Genomic DNA, 23,957 nt, shown 5'->3' with positions numbered 1-23,957 from the left:
GCTAATGGCATTCCAAAGTTAACCTGAAACAAAAGTTCAGGCCATGATGGGAATGGGTGGTCAGACATGCCTCATTATGCCCTGCACCCTTTGAATTCAGAAACAACTCACCAGCATTAAAATTAAAACAGACCTTAAAGATTATCTATTCTCTTTGAAGCTTGTTACCTGGAGGCTTCATCCACATAATAAAAACCTTGGTCTCTACAACCCCTTATTTTAACACAGGCGCTCCTTTCTATAAATTCGAGGTCTTTATATAAACTCTTTCAACCAATTGTTAATCAGATTTTTTTTTTTTTTTTTTTTGAGACAGAATCTTGCTCTGTCAAGCAGGCTGGAGTTTAGTGGAATGATCTCAGCTCACTGCAACCTTCACTCCTCTGGGTTAAAGCTATTCTTGTGCCTCAGCCTCCCAGAAAACTTTTGCCTCTACCTATGACCTGGTGCCCTCCCACTGACCCCTTGCCTGCCTTCAAGTTATTCCTTTTTACTGGGTGGAACCGATGTACATATTACATATGCTGATTGATGCCATATTTCTCCCTAAAATATATAAAACCAAGCTATCACTTGAACACCTTGGGCACATGAACTCAGGACCTTCTGTGACTGTGACAGGGGCATGTCCTCAACTTCGGCAAAGTGAACTAAATTCATTGAGACTGGTCTTGGATACTTTTGGTTTGCAGACCCCTTACATGACTCCATACATGCAATCATCAAATACGGCATGGCGCATGAGGTGGGGCTATGGAACCCATTCCAGTTTACCCAGGTTTCTTGGGTGTCCTGTGAATGGGCTCACATTTTCCCTCTGGAGTTTTTCAAAGCATCAGTGCTGTGAGAGTTCTTCACAGGACCACACGCTCCTCTTTGTGGAATGTAAGAGTGGACTAAAAATACTGATGCCTATCCACCAAACATTTCCATAAATGTTTCCACTTCTTATCTGAAAACATTGGCATTATGTGATCATAGTCAAAATCAGGGCACCATTACTTGCTCTAAAATTTAATTTAGGAGACTGTAACCACCCAATGGGTTTACCTTGCCCACTGCCTAGACAGAGCTGATTTATCAAGACAGGGAAATTGCAATAGAGAAAGAGTTTAACTCATGCAGAGCTGGCTTTATGGGAGATCAGAGTTATATTATTACTCAAATCAGTCTCCTTGAAAACTCGAGGATTGGAGATTTTCAGGATAATTTGGTAGATGGGGGCCGATGAGTCGAGAGTACTGATTGGACTAGTGGGATATAAAATCATAGGGCATTAAAGCTGTCCTCTTGCACTGAGTCAATTAACCTGAGTCAGGGCATAAGACCAGATGAGCCAGTTTATTGACCTGGGTGGTGCCAACTGATCCATCAAATGCAGTGTCTGCAAAGTATCTCAAGCACTGATTTTAGGTTTTATAATAGTGATGTTATCCCCAGGAGCAATTTGGGGAAGGTCATAATCTCATAACCTCCAGCTGCATAACTCCTAAACCATAATTTCTACTGTTGTGGCTAATTTGTTAGTCCTACAAAGGCAGTATACTCCCCAGGCAAGAAGGAGGTTTGTTTTGGGAAAGGGTTGTTATTGTCTTTGTTTTTAACTATGAACTATAAACTAAGTTCCTCCCAAAGTTAGTTGGGCCTACACGCAGGAATGAGCAAGGACAGCTTGGAGGTGAGAAGCAAGATAGAGTTAGGTCAGATCTTTCGGTGTCATAATTTTCTCAGTTATAATTTTGCAATGGCAGTTTCAAGACTCCAGTGCTACAAAGAATCCTGGCATTCTGCCTCCTCACAGCAAAGGAAGCAGGATAATAGCTGTTGAAGTACATTTTTAGTCTGAATGTGCCAATATTTTAGAGTCTTCACAGAGGAAATTTTCTAGCAGTGATCTTTGATGTGTCACCATGACTCAGACTGTAGCCCATTCTTTGACTGGAATGGACCCAAGGAATACCCTCCTTTATTGCCTATTGAAGAGGCTAAGTAGGAGATGGGTGCTTTTCATGTTAGCCAGTCAAGAGATATTTATAGAGCTCTGTTTTGTGACCAGTCCTGTGCTACATGGGGTTGCGGGGAATAGTCTCTCTCCCAGAGTTATCTTGCACAAAACAATTGGCAAATAGTTTAACATTTTGCTAGAATGGCTGTTACAGGTAGGTCGGAGTTGTTTTTTGCATCTCTGCCTGACATTCCCATTGCTACCACTCTGGTTTAGGTGTTGTATTTTCTTAAGTCTGTGGACATCATTTGCAGTTTTCTTTTACTTAAAAATATGTATTGCTACAATTTTAGTCTTTATGTAACTTCTGTTCAAAACCCTTCAAAGGCTACCCATTTTCCCAGAGTTGAAATCCAAATTTTTAATACTTTTGATTCAAGGTGTGAAGGGAAAATGTAGGGGCCCCAAAATTACTAAGCTAAAGGTAAAAGTCAAGCTGGGAACTGCTCCGGGCAAACTTGCCTCCCATTCTTTTCAAAGTCATCCCTCTGCTCACTGCGATAGATGCATCTCTGATTCCCTCCTTTGGAAAAGTTTAGCAGAAGCTCAAAAGAAGGAAACCATTTGTCTCTCACATACCTGTGACTTGGAAGTTCCCTTCTTGCTTTGAGTTGTTCCCGTCTTTCTGGATGGAACCAGTGTACTTCTTACATGTATTGATTGATGTCTCGTTTCTCCCTAAAATGTGTAAACCAAGCTGAGTCCCAACCACCTTGGGCACATGTCATCAGGACTGCCTGAGGCTATGTCATGGGTGTGCATCCTCAACCTTGGCAAAATAAACTCTAAATTAGCTGAGACTGTCTCAGATATTCAGGGTTCACAAAGGGTATACATTACCTGATTGTCACCATGCTTTCTAGCCTTCACTACCTTTGTACTCAAGTTTGCTCAGTCTACCTATTTTAGTCTACTCATGGTTCTGCCAACATTCCACCAACTTCCCTCTGTAGCATTGCTCATTTTTTCTAAAGAGTCCTCACCTCAAGGCTTGTCAAACTATTGCCACCTACAGAAAGTCTTTCTTAATTATTTACAACAACAATTCTACCTCCTATTTCTAAATTCCTATGGCATTTGGTTTATAAGTCTCATGGTACTTAACATCCTTTTCCCTTGGGTAGGTGTTACAAGCTCTGGAACGGGGTAAGAACCGGAAGGGGAAAGATAAAGTGTTCTTCTTTGTATATTCTTTCTAATAGCAGATATTGGTAAATAAATTTAGTAATGATATAAAAATATAGAAATTCAGAGAAGAGGGCTATCAGTGTAAGCTGGGGTAATAAGCGGAGCAGTAAACATGAACATAAATTTTTCAGGATTCCCCACAGGGTCAGCCACCAGTCTCTATAGGACTTCTCTGAAGGCATCTGAAGTCTTTCCTAAGTATTTTTGGAGACAAGTGTAGCCAAAATCCTATAGCCACCTAAACTCAGCAGTTGATATTACAGGATGCTGCATGAGATCTATTTGCAATTTGTTTGAGGCCACAGCACAGCAGCATAACATTTTATGGGCCCATTTTATACAGTGGGGTTTCTCATTTTCGAATAGACCCATTAAAACTCTTATTAAGCTATTAAGTGTCTACAAGGTGATTTCATGGCTGTAATTACAAATGCTGTCTTCATGGCAGACACTTAGGCAGAAGACCACTCACTCCCACCTTTCACAGAGCACACTTTGCTTTTAGCTTCTTCCCAAATGTAACTGCCTATTTCAATTTTGCCTTTTTCAGGGGGAAAAAATTTCAAAATGTTTACTATTTTTAAAGAAGAAAGTCAACTTGCTCAAAGGAAACTTGGAACTCATATGAACTCTTGAAACATTTCTCTTCTTTAGTGCACCAGTTTCAGAGGGGTGACTGTGGACTTTCTTTATACTCGAAGGCAGGCATTTTCCCAGAATATAACAATGCTACCACAACAGGTTCCTGTCTGTATTGACCCAATAGCAGGAGCAGAAGTCAAGTCAAGGAACATGGCAGCTTCCAGATTAGCCTCTGGATGCTGTCCATTCCAAGGCATGTGGGGACAGATTGCTAGTACATTTCAAGCCCACTCCTGCCTCAGAGACTTTGTACTTATTGTTCTTTCTACCTAGAGTACTCTGCCTAGATATCTGTGTAATATACCTCCTATCTTGTTCTCTTCTCTGAGGTGAAATGACTTTACCAGCAAGGACTTTACTGACTACCCAAAATAAATAAGGGTTCTGCTTCCTATCCCGTTGCTACTTCCAAAATTCCATACCAGATTCCTTTTATTATGCTTAATTTATCTTCACAGCACTTTCTACATTCTAACTTGATACATATTTACTTGTTTTCTTTTGTACTGTCTTTCTCCATCCATTAGAAGTTAAGCTCCTGGAGGGAAGGGTCTTTGTTTTAAATCGAAGTATTCCTAGGGTTTAGAACAATGCCTGACACATGTTAGGCACTAAATAAATGTACACTGAATTTTTAAAAACTATTCTTTAAAGCTCAAGAAAATAATTTAATTCTAGTGACCAAAAACATCTTAGAAATGATTTAGCGCAACCTTCTCCCTTCACAGAGGGAGAAACTGAAGACCAGATTGGTGGAATGACCTGCAGGGTGACTTGGTGATCAGTTGTAAAGCTGGGACCCAGCTCAGTTGGCCTGATTTCTAGACCACACCCTTCAAGCACATACCCTTCAAGCACATGGCCATCTCAACTCCAAATGAGGCGATTTCTCACATTTTAAATGTCTCAGCAAGAAAAAGAAAGGAAAGGAAAAAGCTAGAACAAAATCAAGGTGGGTCTCAGGGGATTTGGTCATTTGCCAGGGCAATGAGCAAGTCCCACATTATTGAGAACCCAAAGACAAACCTTCTGTATCTACTCTGCGTATTTAACATATGCATTGTTGTTGTTGTAACCAAAGCAATTGAGCAAGTAAGAAACATACTGAGAAATCAATATCCCTTGCCACTTAATAACAATATATCATTTTGTAAAGTAGCATGCTACAGCAGCTGATGCCATTTGTTCTTCATGGTGACATTCTATAAGGTATAAGAACTCATTATGCCTAGTTAGCAGATGTTCTCTAAGTTCCTTCAAACCAGTTGATAGAAAAATTTGCCAAGAAACATCCTGTTTTGGACAAATTATTGTGATCTACTCAAATAAAGACATTGTGATGTTTTACTGTAATTATTATGTGACTCATTTTCTTTGGTGCTGGCATCAAACTCAACCAGACCCCATCAGCCCTGACAATGCTGTGTCTCTGTAATGCTCATGACCATGGGAATCCCTGCAGACACCTCCTCCTCCTCCTTTGTGGTTCTGGGGGCCATTCTGTTCCTCTGAGGTCCTCGTTTTTTCTCACCAATACATGTATTTTCTATCCTTCACAACTCTATTAAACCTCACATTTGATGGTTGTTTCCTTAAACTTCCTTTATTTGGCTCCTGCATTATTTATTCCTTCTCGACACAATCTATAGTAATGACATTCCTAATACATTCCTCTCCATGCTTAGTCATGAATGTTCTTTTGCCATATCAGCATCTACCGTACATTGAGAGGAAAGAGAGAAAAACGTGTCCTTGTCTTCAAAGGAGTTTGAAAATTTCTTGAGAAGGAAGTCTAACATCATGAAGCAATAAAGGGGGCAATTAATGGCAAATTGTGTAGCACTGACAAGATGCTGTGCATGGGGGGCCTGCAGTATAGTGGAGAAGAAAAAACATTTTGGCATCTAAATCTGAATTTAAACTTTTTTTTCTCTTACTAACTGTACAACCTTGGGCAGGTAACTTAATCCAAGATAATAATTGAAGAAAAGGCACAATTTCTGCTTTACCTGATTGCTGTGGAGTCTAAGGAGGAAAAATATGTGATGCATGTGGCACAGTGCAAGGCCCAGAGATCTTTGCTGCTATTGTGCCTCTAGTTAAATCACAGGTCCCCCAAAACCAAGAGCCCCCAAATTTTGTCCAATTCTTGTTATGATTGGATGTGACATGGGGATCCTGATTAAAAGGAAAGTGGCTGCTGATCAAGAAAAATGTTAAAGGCACTGGTGGAACAGGAATAATACAAGGTGGTTGCAGGAGAATAGAGAATTCCGACTGGGTGCAGTGGTTTATGCCTGTAATCCCAGCACTGGGAAACTGAGGCAGGCAGTTCATTGGAGCTCAGAAATTTGAGACTAGCCGGGACAACAATGAAAAACCCCATCTCTGCCAAAAATACAAAACTTAACCGGGCGTAGTGGGCATGTACCTGTAGTCCCAGATACTCAGGATGCTGAGGTGGGAGGATGACTTAAGTTCAGGAGTTCGAGGCTGCTCGAGGTGTGGACCTAGCTGGGTAAGACTGACTGAACCTAATATGGCACTGGATTTGACCTAGGTTTCACCTAGGATCTCATTATATGTTCATTAACATACTAAATCACACACACACCAGTACCATGAGAGTTCCAGGAACATCCATATTTGGTGTAAAAATGGGTGGCACCGCAGTTCCAGGAAACATCCACCTTCTTCAAGGAATTTTCATGAATATTCTATCCCTTGGTAAAAGAAACCCATAAAGGTAGCAGCTCCAAAGGCCCTTGGGCGTGAGTCTCTCTCAAGTATGCCCACACTCCCTTTATTGAGTATGTACTTTTCCCTTTGCAATAAATCTCTATACTTTCATTGTATTTCCATTGGTCCTTGAATTCATTCTTGCAGTGGTCTCAAGAGCCTGGACAGCAGCTGGGGTTGAGGTCCCACTGGTGTTTGGGGACCTCCAAGTGATACCCAGGTAGTGATACCTGCTGGTATCACTGGTATCACTGAGACATCCCATTTGCCTACAAAAGTTTTCTGCCATGTGACTCCTGAAAACACACCTTAGGTATTGACTCCTTTCATCTAAGCACTTGCCTCTTTTTGAGGGTCTTCTCTTCAAATGTGCATGAATGAGAGACTCTTCTATTCACAATATAGTTGGATCTGTTCACAGCCTGAGGCTTGTTCCTGCAAAGTATTGGAAGAGGAAGATGGGAGTAGGAGGATCCAGAAAAGCAAGGAAAAGAAAGTCACCCCTGGTTAAAACAGTCCATCTCTTCTTAATTCACAAATGTTGTTCAAAACTATCCCAGCATATACGAATTTTTCAGAGAACCACATGTCCTTCTTTATGCCTTTTTAGTAGGGTGAGCAAGAAAAGAAATACTTAAGTACATTTGGGGGTGTGAATGCTTTAATACAGGAACATTTATTGTTTAAAATAATTTGTTTCCTTAGAAAAGGTTTAGTAGTTTTTCTGAGTTTCAGAAATGTCAGCCTTGCTCAAATGGAATCCATAATTGAGACATGACACAATCACTCCCAAATATTTACTGGGAGTTTGCCTCAGAAAATAACTGCCTAATATCACTGCAAGATGTGCAAACAATGCAAAGCAAACTGGGTTTCCTCCCGATGAAGGTGTGGATGTAATGCAGCATGAAGAATGATGGGGCTCAATCTAGTGTAAAAGCAGCACCAGCAAAAGGGCCTGGTGATTTGTTATGAGGCAAAAATCCTGTCTATCCTGATGATTAAATTAAAACGAGGTCCTACATTGTCACTGTTGGTGAAATGACTTATCTGCTTGCTCCTATCCTTCTCTGCACAGTGCTAGTGTGTGGGACGGACACGGAATGAGGTGCTTGAAAAGAAAGACATGAGCAAATTTTTCTCCTGTCATTGAAGTTTCATTGTGAATCTCTCAACAACATGGAACGCTCCTGTTGGAGCCAAAAGCCCAATTATTATCTCTAGAAAACTGGAATAAAAGAAGAGTTCAAATCACAAGGCTCTTCCAAACATACCCTCTCTCCCTTGCTTGTGCTCTCTTCTTTCAAATTATTTATCTTCATCAACACTTAATACTGGAGGCAAGAGGGTTCTTGGCTGGGCACACGATGCTATGGGACCTTAAAAACAAATGGACTAGCTGCAGGTTTAAATAATGCTACAGTCCTCAGACGCTGTATATTATTCATAGCTCTTTCAGCTCTATTTTCTCGTGTTCCTCTCAGTGGGTCTGTGAATTACCCAGGACAGGAAAGATATGATAGAATGTGAAGATAGAAGAGTCAGTAGAGGTCAAAACCCTTCCCTAGCCCCTCAACTTTTTCTTTTTTTTTTGAGATGAAGCCTGGCTCTGTCACTCTGAAGTGTAGTGGTGCGATCTGGGCTCACTGCAACCTCTGCCTCCCGGGTTCCAGTGATTCTCCTGCCTCAGCCTCCCAAGTAGCTGGGATTACAGGTGCACGCCACCACGCCCAGTTAATTTTTGTATTTTTTAGTAGAGATGGGGTTTCACCACATTGGCCAGGCTGGTCTCAAACTCCTGACCTCATGATCTGCCTACCTCAGCCTCCTAAAGTGCTGGGATTACAGGCATGAGCCGCTGCGCCCAGCCCCACTCTGCTCTTCTTATTGAGGAGCCTGAGACAGAGAAGGAAAGTAACCTCCCAGAGGAGGTTACAGACAGGACCAGAAATCACATTGCCCAACCCTCAGTGCAGGTTTTTATAACTGAAGACTGATGAAAAGGCAAGCAAGAAAACAGGCAGACAACATACGTATGTAAATAAATTATGTTGATTCGTGGTTAATTAGGCAGGGAGAAAGGGGCCTTCAGAATCTTGGACAAGGAAGATAAAGGAAGCTTTATATTTTGAAAAAATTGACAGAGGATGTTAATCCACACAGCCCTCCCACTCCCCTGCTGTAGAGGGGAAAAAAATAGCATTTCATCCTTCTGTATTTTTAAATGTCTATCCCAAGTTGTGGAAAGGAAAAAAAAAATGCATAGGAAATGTGGGAGGAAGTGGCAGAAGGGCTTACTGAATGCCCAGTGACTGGACATCCACAAAGTTGCTGGGTAACTGAGGACTGACATGATACTGTAAGAATTGTATTTGAGGTAGGTGAAGACTTGGCTTTCTGGCTCTACTAAGACTTTTTTGAGACTCTCTGATTTCTCCTGTCTATGATCACTTTTCAGGCAGCCTCCAGGTTGTCCTCATGGGAGACAGCACACATTACATGGGAAATTATGAAGTCTGCAGTACAAAGAATTGGATTCTAATCTTACTGGCCATTTACTAGCCCTATAATCTTGAGAAAGTTATGGTCCCATTTTGCCTCACTTTTGTCATCTGTAAATTTTGGAGGGTAATACCTTCCTCACTGGGTAGCTTTGAGGAATGCATGAGCTAGATCTGTGTAGTGGATGTATTTTCAGGCTGCCTAGAACTTTTAAACACCCTCACTATGCATGGGGAATGTGTCACCTTAATAATTCCTTCTCTTATAGAAGGAGCTAGGAATTATATCCCAGTTTTCATGCAAGCAGTAACACAAGCTTTATCAGTGATGTGCATTTTGTGGGCCATCAGTAGTTGTAAAATCCCATTTCTGGTCTACAATTGGTATCAGTGCTAACAACATTTGTGGTTCCTGGTAGTTATTATCCAACATACTGGTTGACTGGTTGACTTAATCCAGTCTCTTTTTTAAGGGTGAGTTAAGTTTTTCAGTCTTTTTTTTTTCCTGAAGAAATGTATGTAAGTATATATGAGTATGTGTGTATATATATGTTTTATTCTTAAGCCTAGGGCTCAGTCCATTTAGGTTTATATCAAAAACAGTAGGAGGTAAGGTGATTCTCTTGTTAGAATTTTTCCTAAAGGATCCTTGAGGGGCCTTGACTTAAACTGAGTGACTATGTGGACTTGCCAGTTTAGGTTTTCATATTCCTGATCACTGAACATTAGATTTTGGTCTTCTTCCCCATCCTGGTTTTCAAGGTTTTAATTTTTTTTCTTTTCATTTTTTTTCTAGGATGATTACTTAGTTTCTGCATTCTAATTTGGATTCTTGAACCCATCATTTCACTCCCATTTATTTTCATGTTTTATAGCTCCAGTGCCGTGACAGTTTTAATCTTCTGGTTCCATCTGCATAGACTTTGGTCTCTAATTGAGGAAAATCATCTGTTTTTTTCAGGAGCCCCTTGATTCAAGTTTACACAAAATTTGCCTTTGGAGACTATCCTGTTAATTAAGCCAGGTCAGATCCCACTTGTATATGAGACAGGTGCTTCTCTGGCCACCAGACAGGTACCAGTAAAGGAGGTACAGGTAACAGACCATTTAATTTAATTACATTTTCACATGCCAGAGACAGAATGTATGAGATAATATTGCACAGCCCCTGCCTGCCTGCCTTCAAAGAGTCCCTGGTTTAAAGGAATTACACATAACGAAACTAATGTGGCCATGATAAGAATGCACACAGGAGGGGCATTTTGTTCAGCTTCAGTGTGTGGGGCTGGGGTAATGTCAGTAAAGGCTTTCTGGAGATAATGCCTGAGAGGAGGCGTAAAAAGTAAATCAACATTTTCCCAGGGAAGATGGGAAGCAAAGATATGCTGGAGTGGTAGAGCTGGGGACACTACTGTGACTTAAGATGCAGAGCATGAAGCAGCCTGGCTGGCTAGGATACTACAAGTAGTACTAAGAGGTAAAGAAGATGGCAGAGAGTGGCCATATGGGCTGAGCAGTTGTTGAGAAATATGAAACAGAGGGTCTTCTTTCTGATCATTGGCACAGATGCTTTTCTTTTTCTTTTTCTTTTTTTTTTTAAACGACCTTTATTTACAGTCTTTTTTTTTTCTATTTTTTTTATTTTATTTTATTTTTATTATACTTTAAGTTCTAGGGTACATGTGCATAACGTGCAGATTACATATGTATACATGTGCCATGTTGGTGTGCTGCACCCATCAACTCGTCAGCACCCATCAACTCATCATTTACATCAGGTATAACTCCCCAATGCAATCCCTCCCCCCTCCCCCCTCCCCATGATAGGCCCCAGTGTGTGATGTTCCCCTTCCCGAGTCCAAGTGAGCTCATTGTTCAGTTCCCACCTATGAGTGAGAACATGCGGTGTTTGGTTTTCTCTTCTTGTGATAGTTTGCTAAGAATGATGGTTTCCAGCTGCATCCATGTCCCTACAAAGGACGCAAACTCATCCTTTTTTATGGCTGCATAGTATTCCATGGTGTATATGTGCCACATTTTCTTAATCCAGTCTGTCACTGATGGACATTTGGGTTGATTCCAAGTCTTTGCTACACATAATTGCCAGATTCACCAAAGTTGAAATGAAGGAAAAAATCTTAAGGGCAGCCAGAGAGAAAGGTCGGGTTACCCACAAAGGGAAGCCCATCAGACTGACAGCAGATCTCTCGGCAGAAACTCTACAAGCCAGAAGAGAGTGGGGGCCAATATTCAACGTTCTTAAAGAAAAGAATTTTCAACCCAGAATTTCATATCCAGCCAAACTAAGTTTCATAAGTGAAGGAGAAATAAAATTCTTTACAGATAAGCAAATGCTTAGAGATTTTGTCACCACCAGGCCTGCCTTACAAGAGACCCTGAAGGAAGCCCTAAACATGGAAAGGAACAACCGGTACCAGCCATTGCAAAAACATGCCAAAATGTAAAGACCATCGAGCCTAGGAAGAAACTGCATCAACTAATGAGCAAAATAACCAGTTAATATCATAATGGCAGGATCAAGATCACACATAACAATATTAACCTTAAATGTAAATGGACTAAATGCTCCAATTAAAAGACACAGACTGGCAAACTGGATAAAGAGTCAAGACCCATCAGTCTGCTGTCTTCAGGAGACCCATCTCACATGCAGAGACATACATAGGCTCAAAATAAAAGGATGGAGGAAGATCTACCAAGCAAATGGAGAACAAAAGAAAGCAGGGGTTGCAATCCTAGTCTCTGATAAAACAGACTTTAAACCATCAAAGATCAAAAGAGACAAAGAAGGCCATTACATAATGGTAAAGGGATCAATCCAACAGGAAGGGCACAGATGCTTTTCTATGACATGAGGCAGACTTGAGTGAAGACAGGGTTAAGTGGAGGCAGGCATAGCTTACTTCTTGCCCTTGAACTAAGGGCCAGTGTGTTAGTCTGTTCTCACACAGCTGTAAAGATGCTACCTGAGACTGGGTAATTTATAAACAAAAGAAGTTTAATTGACTCACAGTTCTGCATGACTGGGGAGGCATCAGGAAACTTACAATCATGATGGAAGGCAAAGGGGGGGGGGCATGGCATGTCTTAGATGGCAGCAGGAGATAGAGGGAGCACAGGGGAAACTGCCACTTTTCAAACAATCGGATCTTGTGAGAACTCCCTTACTATCATGAGAACAGCATGGGAGATCTGCCCCCATGATCCATTTACCTTTTACGAGTTCCCTCCCTTGACACAAGACGAATACAATTTGTGATGATATTTGGGTGGAGACACAGTCAAACCATGCCATTCTAACTCTGGTCACTCCCAGGTCACTCTCATGTCCTCACATTTCAAAACCAGTCATGCCTTCCCAAGAGTCCCTCAAACTCTTAACTCAAAAGTCCAAGTCCAAAGTCTCATCTGAGATAAGGCAAGTGCCTTCTGCCTATGAGCCTGTAAAAAAAAAAAAAAAAAAGTTAGTTACTTTCAAGACACAATGAGGGTACAGACATTAGGTAAATGTTCCCATTTCAAATGGGAGAAATTGGCCAAAAAAAAAGGGGCCACAGGCCTCATGCATGTCCTAAACCTGGCCAGGCAGTCATCAAATCTTAAAGCTCCAAAATGTCCTTTGACTCCATGTCTCACATCAAGGACACACTGGTGCAGGGGGTGGACTCCCACAGCCTTGGGCAGCTGTGTGCCTGTGACTCTGCAGGATACAGCCCCTATGGCTGTTTTTGCAGGCTTGTGTTAAGTGCCTATGGCTTTTCCAGGTGCATCATGCTAGCTATCTGTAGATCTACCTTTCTGCAGAGCCCTCTTCTCACATCTCCACTAGGCAGTGCCTCAGTGGGGACTCTTTGTGGGGACTCCAACCCCACATTTCCCTTTTGCATTGCCCTAGTAGAGGCTCTCTAGGAGAACTCTGACCCCAAAGCAGACTTCTGCCTGGACATCTATACATTTCCATATACCCTCTGAAATCTAGGCAGAGGCTCCCAAAGCTCAACTCTTGTCTTCTGCATACCTGATGGCCCAACACCACAGAGAAGCCACCAAGCCCTGGGGCTTGCACCCACTGAAGCCATGGGCTAAGCTGTACCTTGGCTCCTTTTAGCCAGGGCTGAAACTGGAGTGGCTGGAACACCGAGCTCCATGTCCAAAGGGTGCACAGAGCATCTGGGCCCTGGCTTGGCCCATTAAACCATTTTTCCCTCCTAGACCTCTGGGCCAGTGATAGGAGGGGCTGCCTTGAAGATCTCTGAAATGCCCTGAAGACATTATCCCCGTTGTCTTGTTGATTAACATTCAGCTCCTCTTCACTTACGGGAATGTATTCAGCCACCTTGAGTTGCTCTGCAGACAATGAGATTTTGTTTTCTGTCACATGTTCAGGCTGTGAATTTTCCAAACTTTTATGCTCTGTCTCCCCTTTAAACATAAGTTCCAAATTCAAACCGTCTCTTTGTGAGCGCATATAGTTGTATACTTTCAAGAAAAGCCAGGTCACCTCTCGAATGCTTTGTTGCTTAGAAATTTCTTCTGCCAGACTCTCTCAAGTTCAAAGTCCCACAGATCTCTAGGGCAGGGGCAAAATGTCACCATTCTCTTTGCTAAAGCCTAGCAAGAGTGACCTTTGCTCCAGTTCCCAGTAGGTTCCTCATCTCTATCTGAGGCCACCTCAGCCTGGACTTCATTGTCCATATCACTATCGATATTTTGGTCAAAACCATGCAATTCTCTAGGAAGTTCCCTACTTTCGCACATCTTCCTGTCTTGTTCTGAGCCCTCCAAACTGTTCAAACCTCTGCCTGTTGCCCAGTTCCAATGCTGCTTCCACATTTTCAGGTTATCCTTATAGTAGTGCCTCTCTCTGCCAGTACCAATTCTCTATATTAGTCCATTTTCACATGCTATAATGATGGTAACCGGGTAATTTATAAACCAAAGAACTGACTCCCAGTTCCATATGGTTGGGGAGGCATCAGGAAGCTTACAGTCATGGTGGAAGGCAAAGGGGAATCAAGGCACATCTTATAAGGCAGCAGGAGAGAGAGGGAGCACAGGGGAAATGGCCATTTTTAAAACAATCGGATCTCATGAGAACTCCCTCAGTTTCACAAGAACATCATGGGGGAACTATTTCCATATCTAATAACCTCTCACCAGGCTCTTCCCTTGATGTGGGGGTATTACAATTTGTGATGAGATTTGGGTGGGGACACAGATCCAAACCATATTAGCTAGCCACTTGGTAGGAACTTATTTCTTTTTGCAGGTGCCTCTCTACTCCTAGCTTACTCAGAATATCCTCCTTCCTCAAGCAAGTGTGACTTACGTCATCTGCATCATGATTTCTCACATTGCTAAGATGAGAAACCTCCAGAGATTACCCACACCAAGGCTGCAACCTGCTGATGTGACTTTCCCTTTCTCTGCCACGGGTAGTTTATCTCCTTTATTCATTTACTCTGAGGACAGAAATCTTTCTTGTCATCTTTGGGGTGGAGGGATAGGGTAATTCTACTTTTTACCATCAGCCACTTTCTGCCTAATCAATACTTCAATCTCCACCCAAGAAAGAGTCATTGATTTTTTTTCCAGAATATCCTCTGGCTTGTTTGAGGGTCCCCTATCATGTTATATATCACCTCCCATCTAGGGCACCCTCTACAATTCATGAAACATTCTAGACTTCTACATTTTAGTAGGATCTGGGGAATCAAATTGAAACCTTGGATGTTTCAAGCCTACCAGGGTCAAAAATTAACTTTACAATTAGAACCATGCCTTGATACTTGAATGAGTTCTCACTGCAGGAATGCCTTTGAAAAGCGATCTGGCTTCTTATGATTGATATATGCGGTGGAGCTTCTTAGCAAACTACTTCCTTTAGAAGTTAATGGAAGAACATCCATGTTCAGGAAATCACTGTTTGCTGGTAATCAGATGTTTCAAAGTAGGTGAACTGTGAACAAATGAACTCCTGAATGACAGGTGACAGCGTGTGGCCTCAATATTTATACTGTGTAACCATGATCACCAAAGCACTCTCATCTATTTTAAAACAGAAGAAACTATCATCAGTGGATAAAACTGGATTTAAAAACAAGCCACCAAAAGCTCATAATTTTTTGAACTGAGCATTTTTCAAGGATGATAACATAAATACAGTCAAGCTACTTCTATAAACTTTTTAATTTTGATACCTTTTTGGAAAACAGATCCCACAGAACAATCTTAGTAATGTGGATTATTTTTATAGGGGAAAATGCCAACAAAACCCCTTAACCCTAGACTCTCCACTCGTGGCTTAATATTTATCAATTCTTTTTATTATTATTATTATTTCTTTTATATTTTCCCAATTATTTAGATTTTAGAGCTAGAAAGATTATTCAGTAATGACATTTTAGTGGCATTTTAATTAATGAGTTCACAGTTCAGGTCAGTGTATTAGGCAATGGTTGTAGGTTGGAAGCAGGCAAAGGCCAACATCAGCCCTAACTCATGTGATATCTGGGTTAAGAGAATCTTTGTGTATAAATAGCCCTTCTGTGAAGTAGGTATAACAGCATGAATCACGCTTTTTTTCTTTCTGGGACTCTGAATGATTTTATATAAATGTTAAGGAGTCCCCAACAATTCAAGTTTTCTTTAAACTCCTTCATAAGTATTCCTAACTTCAGACTCTCCTTTTTTCAACCATTTTGCATATTAATAGCAATTATCCCACACAGGGAGAGGAAACAGCATGCCAAACCCTGCTTTAGAATCATTAGCTCATTGTAATATTAATCCTGAATACAACCACAGTTACTACATCAACCTCATTAAAAAAAAAAAAAAAAAAAAAAGTCTCAGCGATGCTAAATAACTTGCTCAAGCTTGGACAGCTATTTTGAGGCTAAGTTAGGATTCTTTTCTTTTTTCTTTTTTTTAAGGCACTGTCTCACTCCATTGCTCAGGCTGAAGGGCAGTGGCACAATCACGGCTCACTGCAGCCTCGAACTCCCAGGCTCAGGTGATTCTCCCACCTCAGCCTCCTGAGTAGCTTGGACTACAGGTGTGCACAACCATGTCCAGCTAATTTTTGTATTCTTTGTAGGGATGGGGTTTTGCCATGTTGCCTAGGCTGGTCAACTTCTGGGCTCAAGTGATCAGCCTACCTCCGCCTGCCAAGTTGCTGGAATTACAGACGTGAGCAACTGCACCTCACCCCAAAAATGCATTCTGATGAACTCACTGCTGTTCTACAGTAGTTTTCCTTCTGTTATGGTGGGTTTGCCTGATTTTTCTTATTTAATTTAGGGTGGTTCCCAATGATTGCCTTTAAAATCTACTTATTTAACAGCCAGCCTTAGAATTTTGCCAGTGAGGAATGTTAAGTTTCCTGAAGGTAACTGGATATTCTTTCCATGTTTTCTGTCCTGGGCTTCTTATACTTTAATAGATGTCCTGCACATTCTTGTAAAAGATGTTTTTTATTTTTATTTATTTTTAGAGAAAAGAATAGCTGCAGAATAGGGTTGTGTCCTGCCTGTTCTCTGTAACCTGCCAGTATTACCTGATTTTGAGTTGCTGCCAACATCTGTGACTGTAGCATTCCCAGTTCTCTCCCCATGCACATTACAGGGATTTCTCCATCATCGTCCTGCTGACATTTGACTTTGCAAATCTGTTCAAGTTCACATTTAGGTTGAGCATCAAGAGTAAATATGTGTAGGTGCCAGAGGAAAACCTTCCCTTTGTTCTCTAAAGGTTTGCTGAAAAATCAACTGATAAAGAGCAGATTAATAGGAGAAATGACGTACAAATGTATTAGTATGCACGAACGGAAATTGCAGAGCGATTGCTCCATCTCCCAATAGGGCACAGATACTTATATACTTTACTTCTAAGGGGAAAGGGAGACGGGGAAGTGTGGATAATTTTACGGGGTGGTAAATAATTTTTAGGATAATTCAATGGGCTTGAAGAACATACATTGGCCTGGGACAAAATCTGTTGAGCCTGCAGAGCAGACAATGGCTTTTGACAAAAGTCTGTTGACAGACTTTAGCCTTTCTTCCTACAATATGAGTTCAGTTACTGAAAACTCAGGGAAGGGACCAGAGATAATTGTTTTATTCTTTGGCAGGTCCAGATGTTAGGCAGATAAGGGAACTTCAGATAACAATTTCATCTTGTCCTTTGGGAGAGATAGGATTAAGAGATAGTGGGAGCTGGGGTCAGGGGTCAGGGAGTGGAGATCAGAGAGACCTTGAGGCTTCTTTTTCAGTTGAGCATGTCAACATGCCATTTTTGGGGGGTATTAGTTTCTGAACCCCAACACATGGAAGTAGCACCGTTGATAATTTGTGTCAGATTAATGTATTTAAAGACAATCCTAAACAGGGATTCCATTCTCTCCTTGGAGGAACCCTTCTTGAAATAAGGCAAATGTATTTATCTTCTAAGCATTTTCATGTTAGCAAGAGACTGAATGTAATATTCAGGGGAATATACTTAGTTTTATTATTTTTTTCTTCCTGTGTGAAACACAGGTTGGAAAGGACATTTGTCATAAGAGGACTTTTTCCCCAGGTCATTGTCTGGGCATTAATCTTCAGAATGTGATGGACCATGCGAAACATTATAATTTGTCTATGGGATAAAATCCAACAGGAATCTAGAAAGCCATTCATGCAGAAACACTCTTGGAGGCCTTTGTAGGCCAACTTTGAATACAGACTTCGTCCTTTCATCTTTGGCAACAGCCAACTGCTCTTTTATGAAGCCCCGCCTTGTTATGTTCGAAAAGTTTATTATTAAAATAGACCTAAGCACAGTTCTGTATTCACCATCTGCTGGAAGGTGGATTGCTGCTGGTATATTAACAAACTACCTTACATACTCTTTATCACTGGCTTATACCCAGAAAAAGATATATATATATATGTATATAATCTTTTTTATTGTTTTTATGTAAACATACTGGGTGACAATATGGTATTCAGCTTGGTCAACATTTGGTGTAATGAATCAATAGAAAAAATATTTACATTTTTCCTAGTGGCTAATGTATAGGCATTTTTACAACTTCTGACTAAGTCAAACCAATTGATTGTACTTGTATACACAACAGTATTTATGTGGTGTATGGGTTCCAGGGACCCTTTCCTATCTAACCATATGACGCCCAGATATCAGTTTGAATGAAAAGCCTAGCCAATATTAGGGCTCAGAAAACAATACTGGAAAATATGGTGTTTTGGCATGCTGAGCACTTTGAATGAAAATAAATGGGGATGTTAGGGGCTGCCTCAGAACTAAAAACTTTCTATCCTTCTCTTGTTTGTCGTCTCTCAAACTCAGCAAGGTACTCTGTCTGGAACTTCGTTTTCTGACTGAGGAAACTTCTTTCTAAAAGAAGCGCCATTGCCCTAAATCTGGTTCCCACAGAATCCCATTGCAAAAACAGGAAATATTAATCACAAAAGAAAAGAAGATACTAAAAATCCTCAACACACCCAGTCAGATTTTTCATCTATTCTTCTAAGGGCATCTTCCAGAGATTACTTAAGAGACTATCTACATAATAAGGCAACATTTGTTCACAGGGCACTTCCACCCCTCAACTTCCTATAACTTGCCAGTCCCATTCAGTTTCCAAAGGAACCATTTATAAATTATTGTCTGTATTTTGGGCCCATTAAACTCTACTAAAAAATCATTTACTATCCCTGAAAATTGTCTACATACTCCCAATCTCCCCCTCACCTATGAAGAGAGTACATTTAAACCTCAGCTATCTGGCCCTTCTTTGAGTCTCGTATTTTTTATGGTTCCTGGGCTCATGTACATTAATATATTTGTGTGCCTTTTTTGCCTGTTAATGTTTCTATTGTCAGTTTCTTTCAACAGAGTTGAATTTTCAGAGGGAGAGGAAAAATTCTCTTCACTCCTATACCAATCAGCTATATATTTTGTTGATATAGTAAAACAGAGTAAATAGTAAAAAATAAACTTTCGTATTTTCAGGAATTTGTTTAGAAAAAAATATTTGAATAAACTGGATGTTTTGCTTAATTAGCAATTATCACACTATAAACATTATATGTATCACACAGATGATTATTTTCCAAATAAATAGGGTACAATGGAATTAATATATGACTAAAATTCTGTTAAAAATCATTGACAACCTGATTAAAAATTTGAAGACCTTTCAAAGCTTTAGGCTCACCATTCTAAATATATATTTAATTACTGAGAATCTTAGATAGAAGCAGGGATTATGTGGGGGTAGGATTTTATTTGCAAATTCTGGAATATATCCTGGAAGTTGCTTTGTTTCTCTAATAAATTCTACAGATCAGGTTTTTGACTTGATTATAAGAGCCAAGTTATGCAAGAACAAAATCAAATCAGATATTTGAATTCTAGGTCGAGAGAGAATGATATGAGAATAATTTAGCTTTATCTTAAGATATAGATGATTTGGACTGTAACGAGAGCTCCCACAACAGGATGTGAGTGAGGTGTTTTCTTTTTTTTTGCAGGTCATAAGTGCTTATGAAAGATAATAAACCCTAAGCTTTTCAAGGACAGTCACCAAGATGTAAACAATTGTTGCTGTTTTATGTATTACCCATGAGGAAAAATGAGATGCATTACAATAGGAAAAGCTGCTGCATTCGCCTTCCAGACTGCGTCTTACAAGACCAGTCAATCAAAATTCTCAGGGAATAGCACCTCTTCCAATGTTCAGCTTAAATATATGTCTGCGAAATGCATTTGAAAGCTTAATGTGTGTCTTTTGGAGTGACCATTCTTTGAATTTTCATTGTCCACTTCACTTTATCTTTGTAAGCACTGCCCCATCCTTAGTATTATTTGATTTGCACAACTATGTACTGTGGGGATAGAGTTATAATTCCTATGTACTGGTAAAAAAAAAAAAAAAAAAAAAAAAGAAGAAGAAAATGTCTCTGAATCCAGTACAGGCAGGAAAGTTGTGTTTGAGAACCTACCAGGTAAGAAAGAGGCAGGTTAGCCAGCAAGAGAGAGAAATAATCACTTACGATTTCCTTAATGACTCACAAAAATGGCATTGGTCATTAAAATGCATTATACAGATGTAGTTTTATTTAAGCCACGTCAGGTTATCTTCTTTTTGTTATTTATTTTTCAAGATTTTACTAACCAAGTATTACAGGCTAAGCATGGGTCTCATCACTGGAATGGCTACCACCTGTGCTGCTTTTGCAACTAGAGGAGAACCATGATCACTCGCTCCAACCTTGAGTACCAGCATAGAAACTCCTCTCCACCATTGCATCCAGATGCAGGGGTCCCTGTGGTTTGTAAGAATAAATAGGAATACAAAATAAGAGGCTGAATTCTCCTTGTCAAATATAAGGGAGGAGACGTCTCTCTGCCTCCTTTTGTTAGGTGATTTACTATAGAAAACTTGTAAATTCTTTCTCTATCTCTTTAAAATGTATGTTCGGTTTCTTAGACATTAAATAAGGCTCCTGCCAGCGTTATGACCAGGGAATGTCTTTTTCAAGAACCTGGGAGCCGTCTTTTTGAAATGGAAATGTCAAGGGAGACAGTGCCCCTGTGTCCCGATTTCTGTGGGAGGGTAGGAGCCTAACTTCAGTGGGTGCCTGGCTCCAAGCTGCAAAACTACCTTCTGTCAAAAAGATATGGAAAGTTTATTTTTCCTTTGTATAAAACCAATTAACTAACACAGATGGTCACCCCAATTAACAGGTAAATTTAGGATAAACTATATGTAATAAATGGCACTGTCAAATCCTCTTACTTGAGGACTAATTATTGTCTATTTAGAGAGCGTGTAGATAATGAGTTTTATCTGGTTGGCTTTATAAAAGGGTTAGATTTCTTTCTGTCTTTGCAATCTCTTAGCAGATTGCTTGTGATGTGTATCACATTCCGGTTTAATGCTTATTCAATAATAAAACTGTTTTCTTTCTCTACTATCTTTATGGAGAGGTTTTCTGGGTTGAGGGAAGATTCTGTTTTAATTGTATTTATCCAACAGTCTTACATGCAACTTTAAGGCCTTGTGGAAAACATCCTAATTAGGAGGTCAAATGAGGTAGAAAGAAACAGTCCCAGGCTGGAGCAGGCATTGTTGTTACTCAGACTGAAATGTGAGTCTTGGCTGACTGGTGGAGGCTCTGGGTAGAGACACTAGCTACCACTTACATGAAAATGACAAAGCTAGGTAGCAAGTTCTCCTTAGTTTGCTCCCTTCCTTGGGCATTTAAAACATGGCCCTTATACATGCTCTCTCTTTAGTCTACTTTTTCAAACACTTCTCAGACAATCAAATCTGTTCCACAAAAACTCTTCAGGGCTAGGTTCCAGACTTCTGGGCCTTTCCACTCAAGACTTTAGCACCTACTTTACCCCATAGTTAAATTAACTTTTTCTTTCATTCCTCAATGCATTCCCTTCTTATTCCCGCAGTTGCTCTCAAATGATCTTTCCAAGAGAGTTAATGGCCAAATACTTCTTCTGACATCTGTTGAGATGATCATATGGTTTCTATTCTGTTGATGTGGTGTAAATTAAAACAGAAGTCAAACCATTAGCAGCACAGGACTTGTTTGAGGCTTTGATTTTCAAAAACCAATAGGACCTTCACAACGATACGGTGGTGGTACTGGTGGTGTTGGGGACAATAGGGCAATTTTTCCAGGTACAGGTAAATAATTAACAAAATTAAACATTAAAGTGTTATGTTTTTTAAAAAGTTGAAATTTCCAAGCCTTTTCCAAGCGCATTTAGATAATTGCTTTGCTTTGCCTGAATCCGCATGGGACTTTCTGGAACAGGATTTGTGTGCCTTGTAATTCATCCAGTCAAGACACTTCACCCATCTTCCCTTCTGTAATAGTGTTAAAAGAAAACCTTAGATAAATTAAAGGTAATAGAGTTTAATTGGGCAAAGAACAATTTGCCTCAATCAAGGAGCCTCCCAAGCCAGTGTAAGCTCAGGGAGACTCCAGCGCATCCATGTGGTAGAAGATTTATGGACAGAAAAGAGAAAGTGACATACAGAAAATGGAAGTGAAGTGCAGAAACAGCCAGATTGGTTGCAGCTTGGCATTTGCCTTATTTGAACACAATTTGAACAGTTGGCCACCTTTAATTGTCGAAAGCTTGGTGATTGGCACAAGGGTAAGTTAATCTGCTTGCACATTTAGTTAGGGTTACTATGTACAGAGGAACCTTTAGGCTGAACTTAAAATATGAAATGAAGCAACTTTAGGCTAAACTTGATTTTACAATAGTATATCCTGAATTCAAGGCAATCTTCACAAATTTGGGCATTTCCTTACCTTGATGCTGTATTACATCTCAATACAATTATACCTAAACATTAAAAAGCAATAAATTATGTAAGCAATATTTATGCCATTTGGATAAAGTATCATTTTATTGTGTTTCTCAGTGTTACTTTTTATTACTTCATTTGTCTCCAATACATTTCATACATAACAGTCAAGAAGATTTTCTCTCTTAGCATCCACCTCCAAGCTACTTCATGGCTTCCAGATTTTGCTTTGGTGTTTCCCAGCCATAGAATGACACATTCTTCTCAATACCTTCCATATTAGGAGCTAGCACTGGATAGCCTTTAATAATGCCATTGTTTAATATTCACATTGACCATTTAGATATAGTGTTTCCACCTTTTCTCTACATGCTATAACATATACCAGTTTATAATAACGATAATGATAACAACCGTATAATTTGTCATTTTTTTGAGCTTTTATAAAGTATCATAAATTTCAGGGTCATTTTATATACATGAGTTTATTTGAATTCTAAAACCATATGAAATAGGTATGATTTGTATCTCTACTATCCAGAAAGAAAAACTGAGCGTTAGTAAGTTGAAGTAACTTGCCCATGCTTACACAGTGAAGTACCCTATTTTGGATGCTTAGCCCCACAGCTAGACCCTTTAGTCATGTTGCCATACTACTGTAAAGTAGGTAGAGTTTTTGTTTAGTTACTAACCTTCCTTCAAAAGGGATTCAAGATAGCGTTGTTCTTCTTTTATTAAACAGATAACAAATCTGTATTTCATAATAATTAAGGTTGTAGCTTCTCTGTCTGAAGGCCTGTGTTGTTTCTATTACTGTTATGCTATTATTAATAAGAAATTTTTTTTTAAAATTATACTTTAAGTTCTAGGGTACATGTGCACAACATGCAGGTTACGTATGTATACATGTGCCATGTTGGTGTGCTGCACCCATTAACTCGTCATTTACATTAGGTATATCTCCTAATGCTATCCCTCCCCGCAAGAATAAGAAAATTAAAAATACTCCTTAAGTTTGGGTAAGAGAACATTTCCAGTCAGGAGTGGGTCTTTTAACTCAACAGAAAATTTTTCTCTAGACTGTTGCAACAGAAGGAACAATTTTGTTATTTGGAGGCTGTTATCCACAGAGCCATCCCAAATCACCAGCTTCATCCATTAACACAAAATCAGTAATCTGAGAAGCAAAATGGATTTGGTTTGTCTAATAAAGGGACAAACTTATGATAAAAATATGAAATGAGTTCAAAATAGTACCAGTGCAGACATAGACCTATTATATTTTGACATTCAGTAATTCGGTAAAATCCAAATATTGTGTCATTTCAGTTAATACTTTTTTTTTTTTTTTTGAGACAAAGTTTCACTCTTGTTGCCCAGGCTGGTGTGCAATGGTGCGATCTCGGGTCACCTCAACCTCCACCTCCTGGGTTCAAACGATTTTCCTGCCTCAGCCTCGCGAGTAGCTGGGATTATAGGCATATGCCACCATGCCCAGCTAATTTTGTATTTTTAG

At 39.9% G+C, this 23,957-nt stretch overlaps 1 long non-coding RNA gene across 3 annotated transcripts in view; it reads left to right on the top strand.

Annotated features, from left to right (window-relative positions):
- The window catches only part of LOC111539591, a 329,705-nt gene that overhangs the window by 120,340 nt on the left and 185,408 nt on the right, over positions 1–23,957 (top strand). The window contains exon 4 of one of the 3 annotated variants that reach the window (XR_002730728.1): positions 9,951–10,170. The exons of the other annotated variants lie outside the window; for them this stretch is intronic. This is a non-coding gene — a long non-coding RNA (uncharacterized LOC111539591). The remainder of the gene's footprint in view (positions 1–9,950; positions 10,171–23,957) is intronic. 3 annotated transcript variants of the gene reach the window in all.

This window comes from Piliocolobus tephrosceles, chromosome 18 (assembly GCF_002776525.5).
Source record: "Piliocolobus tephrosceles isolate RC106 chromosome 18, ASM277652v3, whole genome shotgun sequence".
Taxonomy (NCBI): Eukaryota; Metazoa; Chordata; class Mammalia; order Primates; family Cercopithecidae; genus Piliocolobus; species Piliocolobus tephrosceles.
The sequence above is the reverse complement of the archived record's forward strand: the minus strand, read 5'-3'. Positions and strand labels throughout refer to the sequence as shown.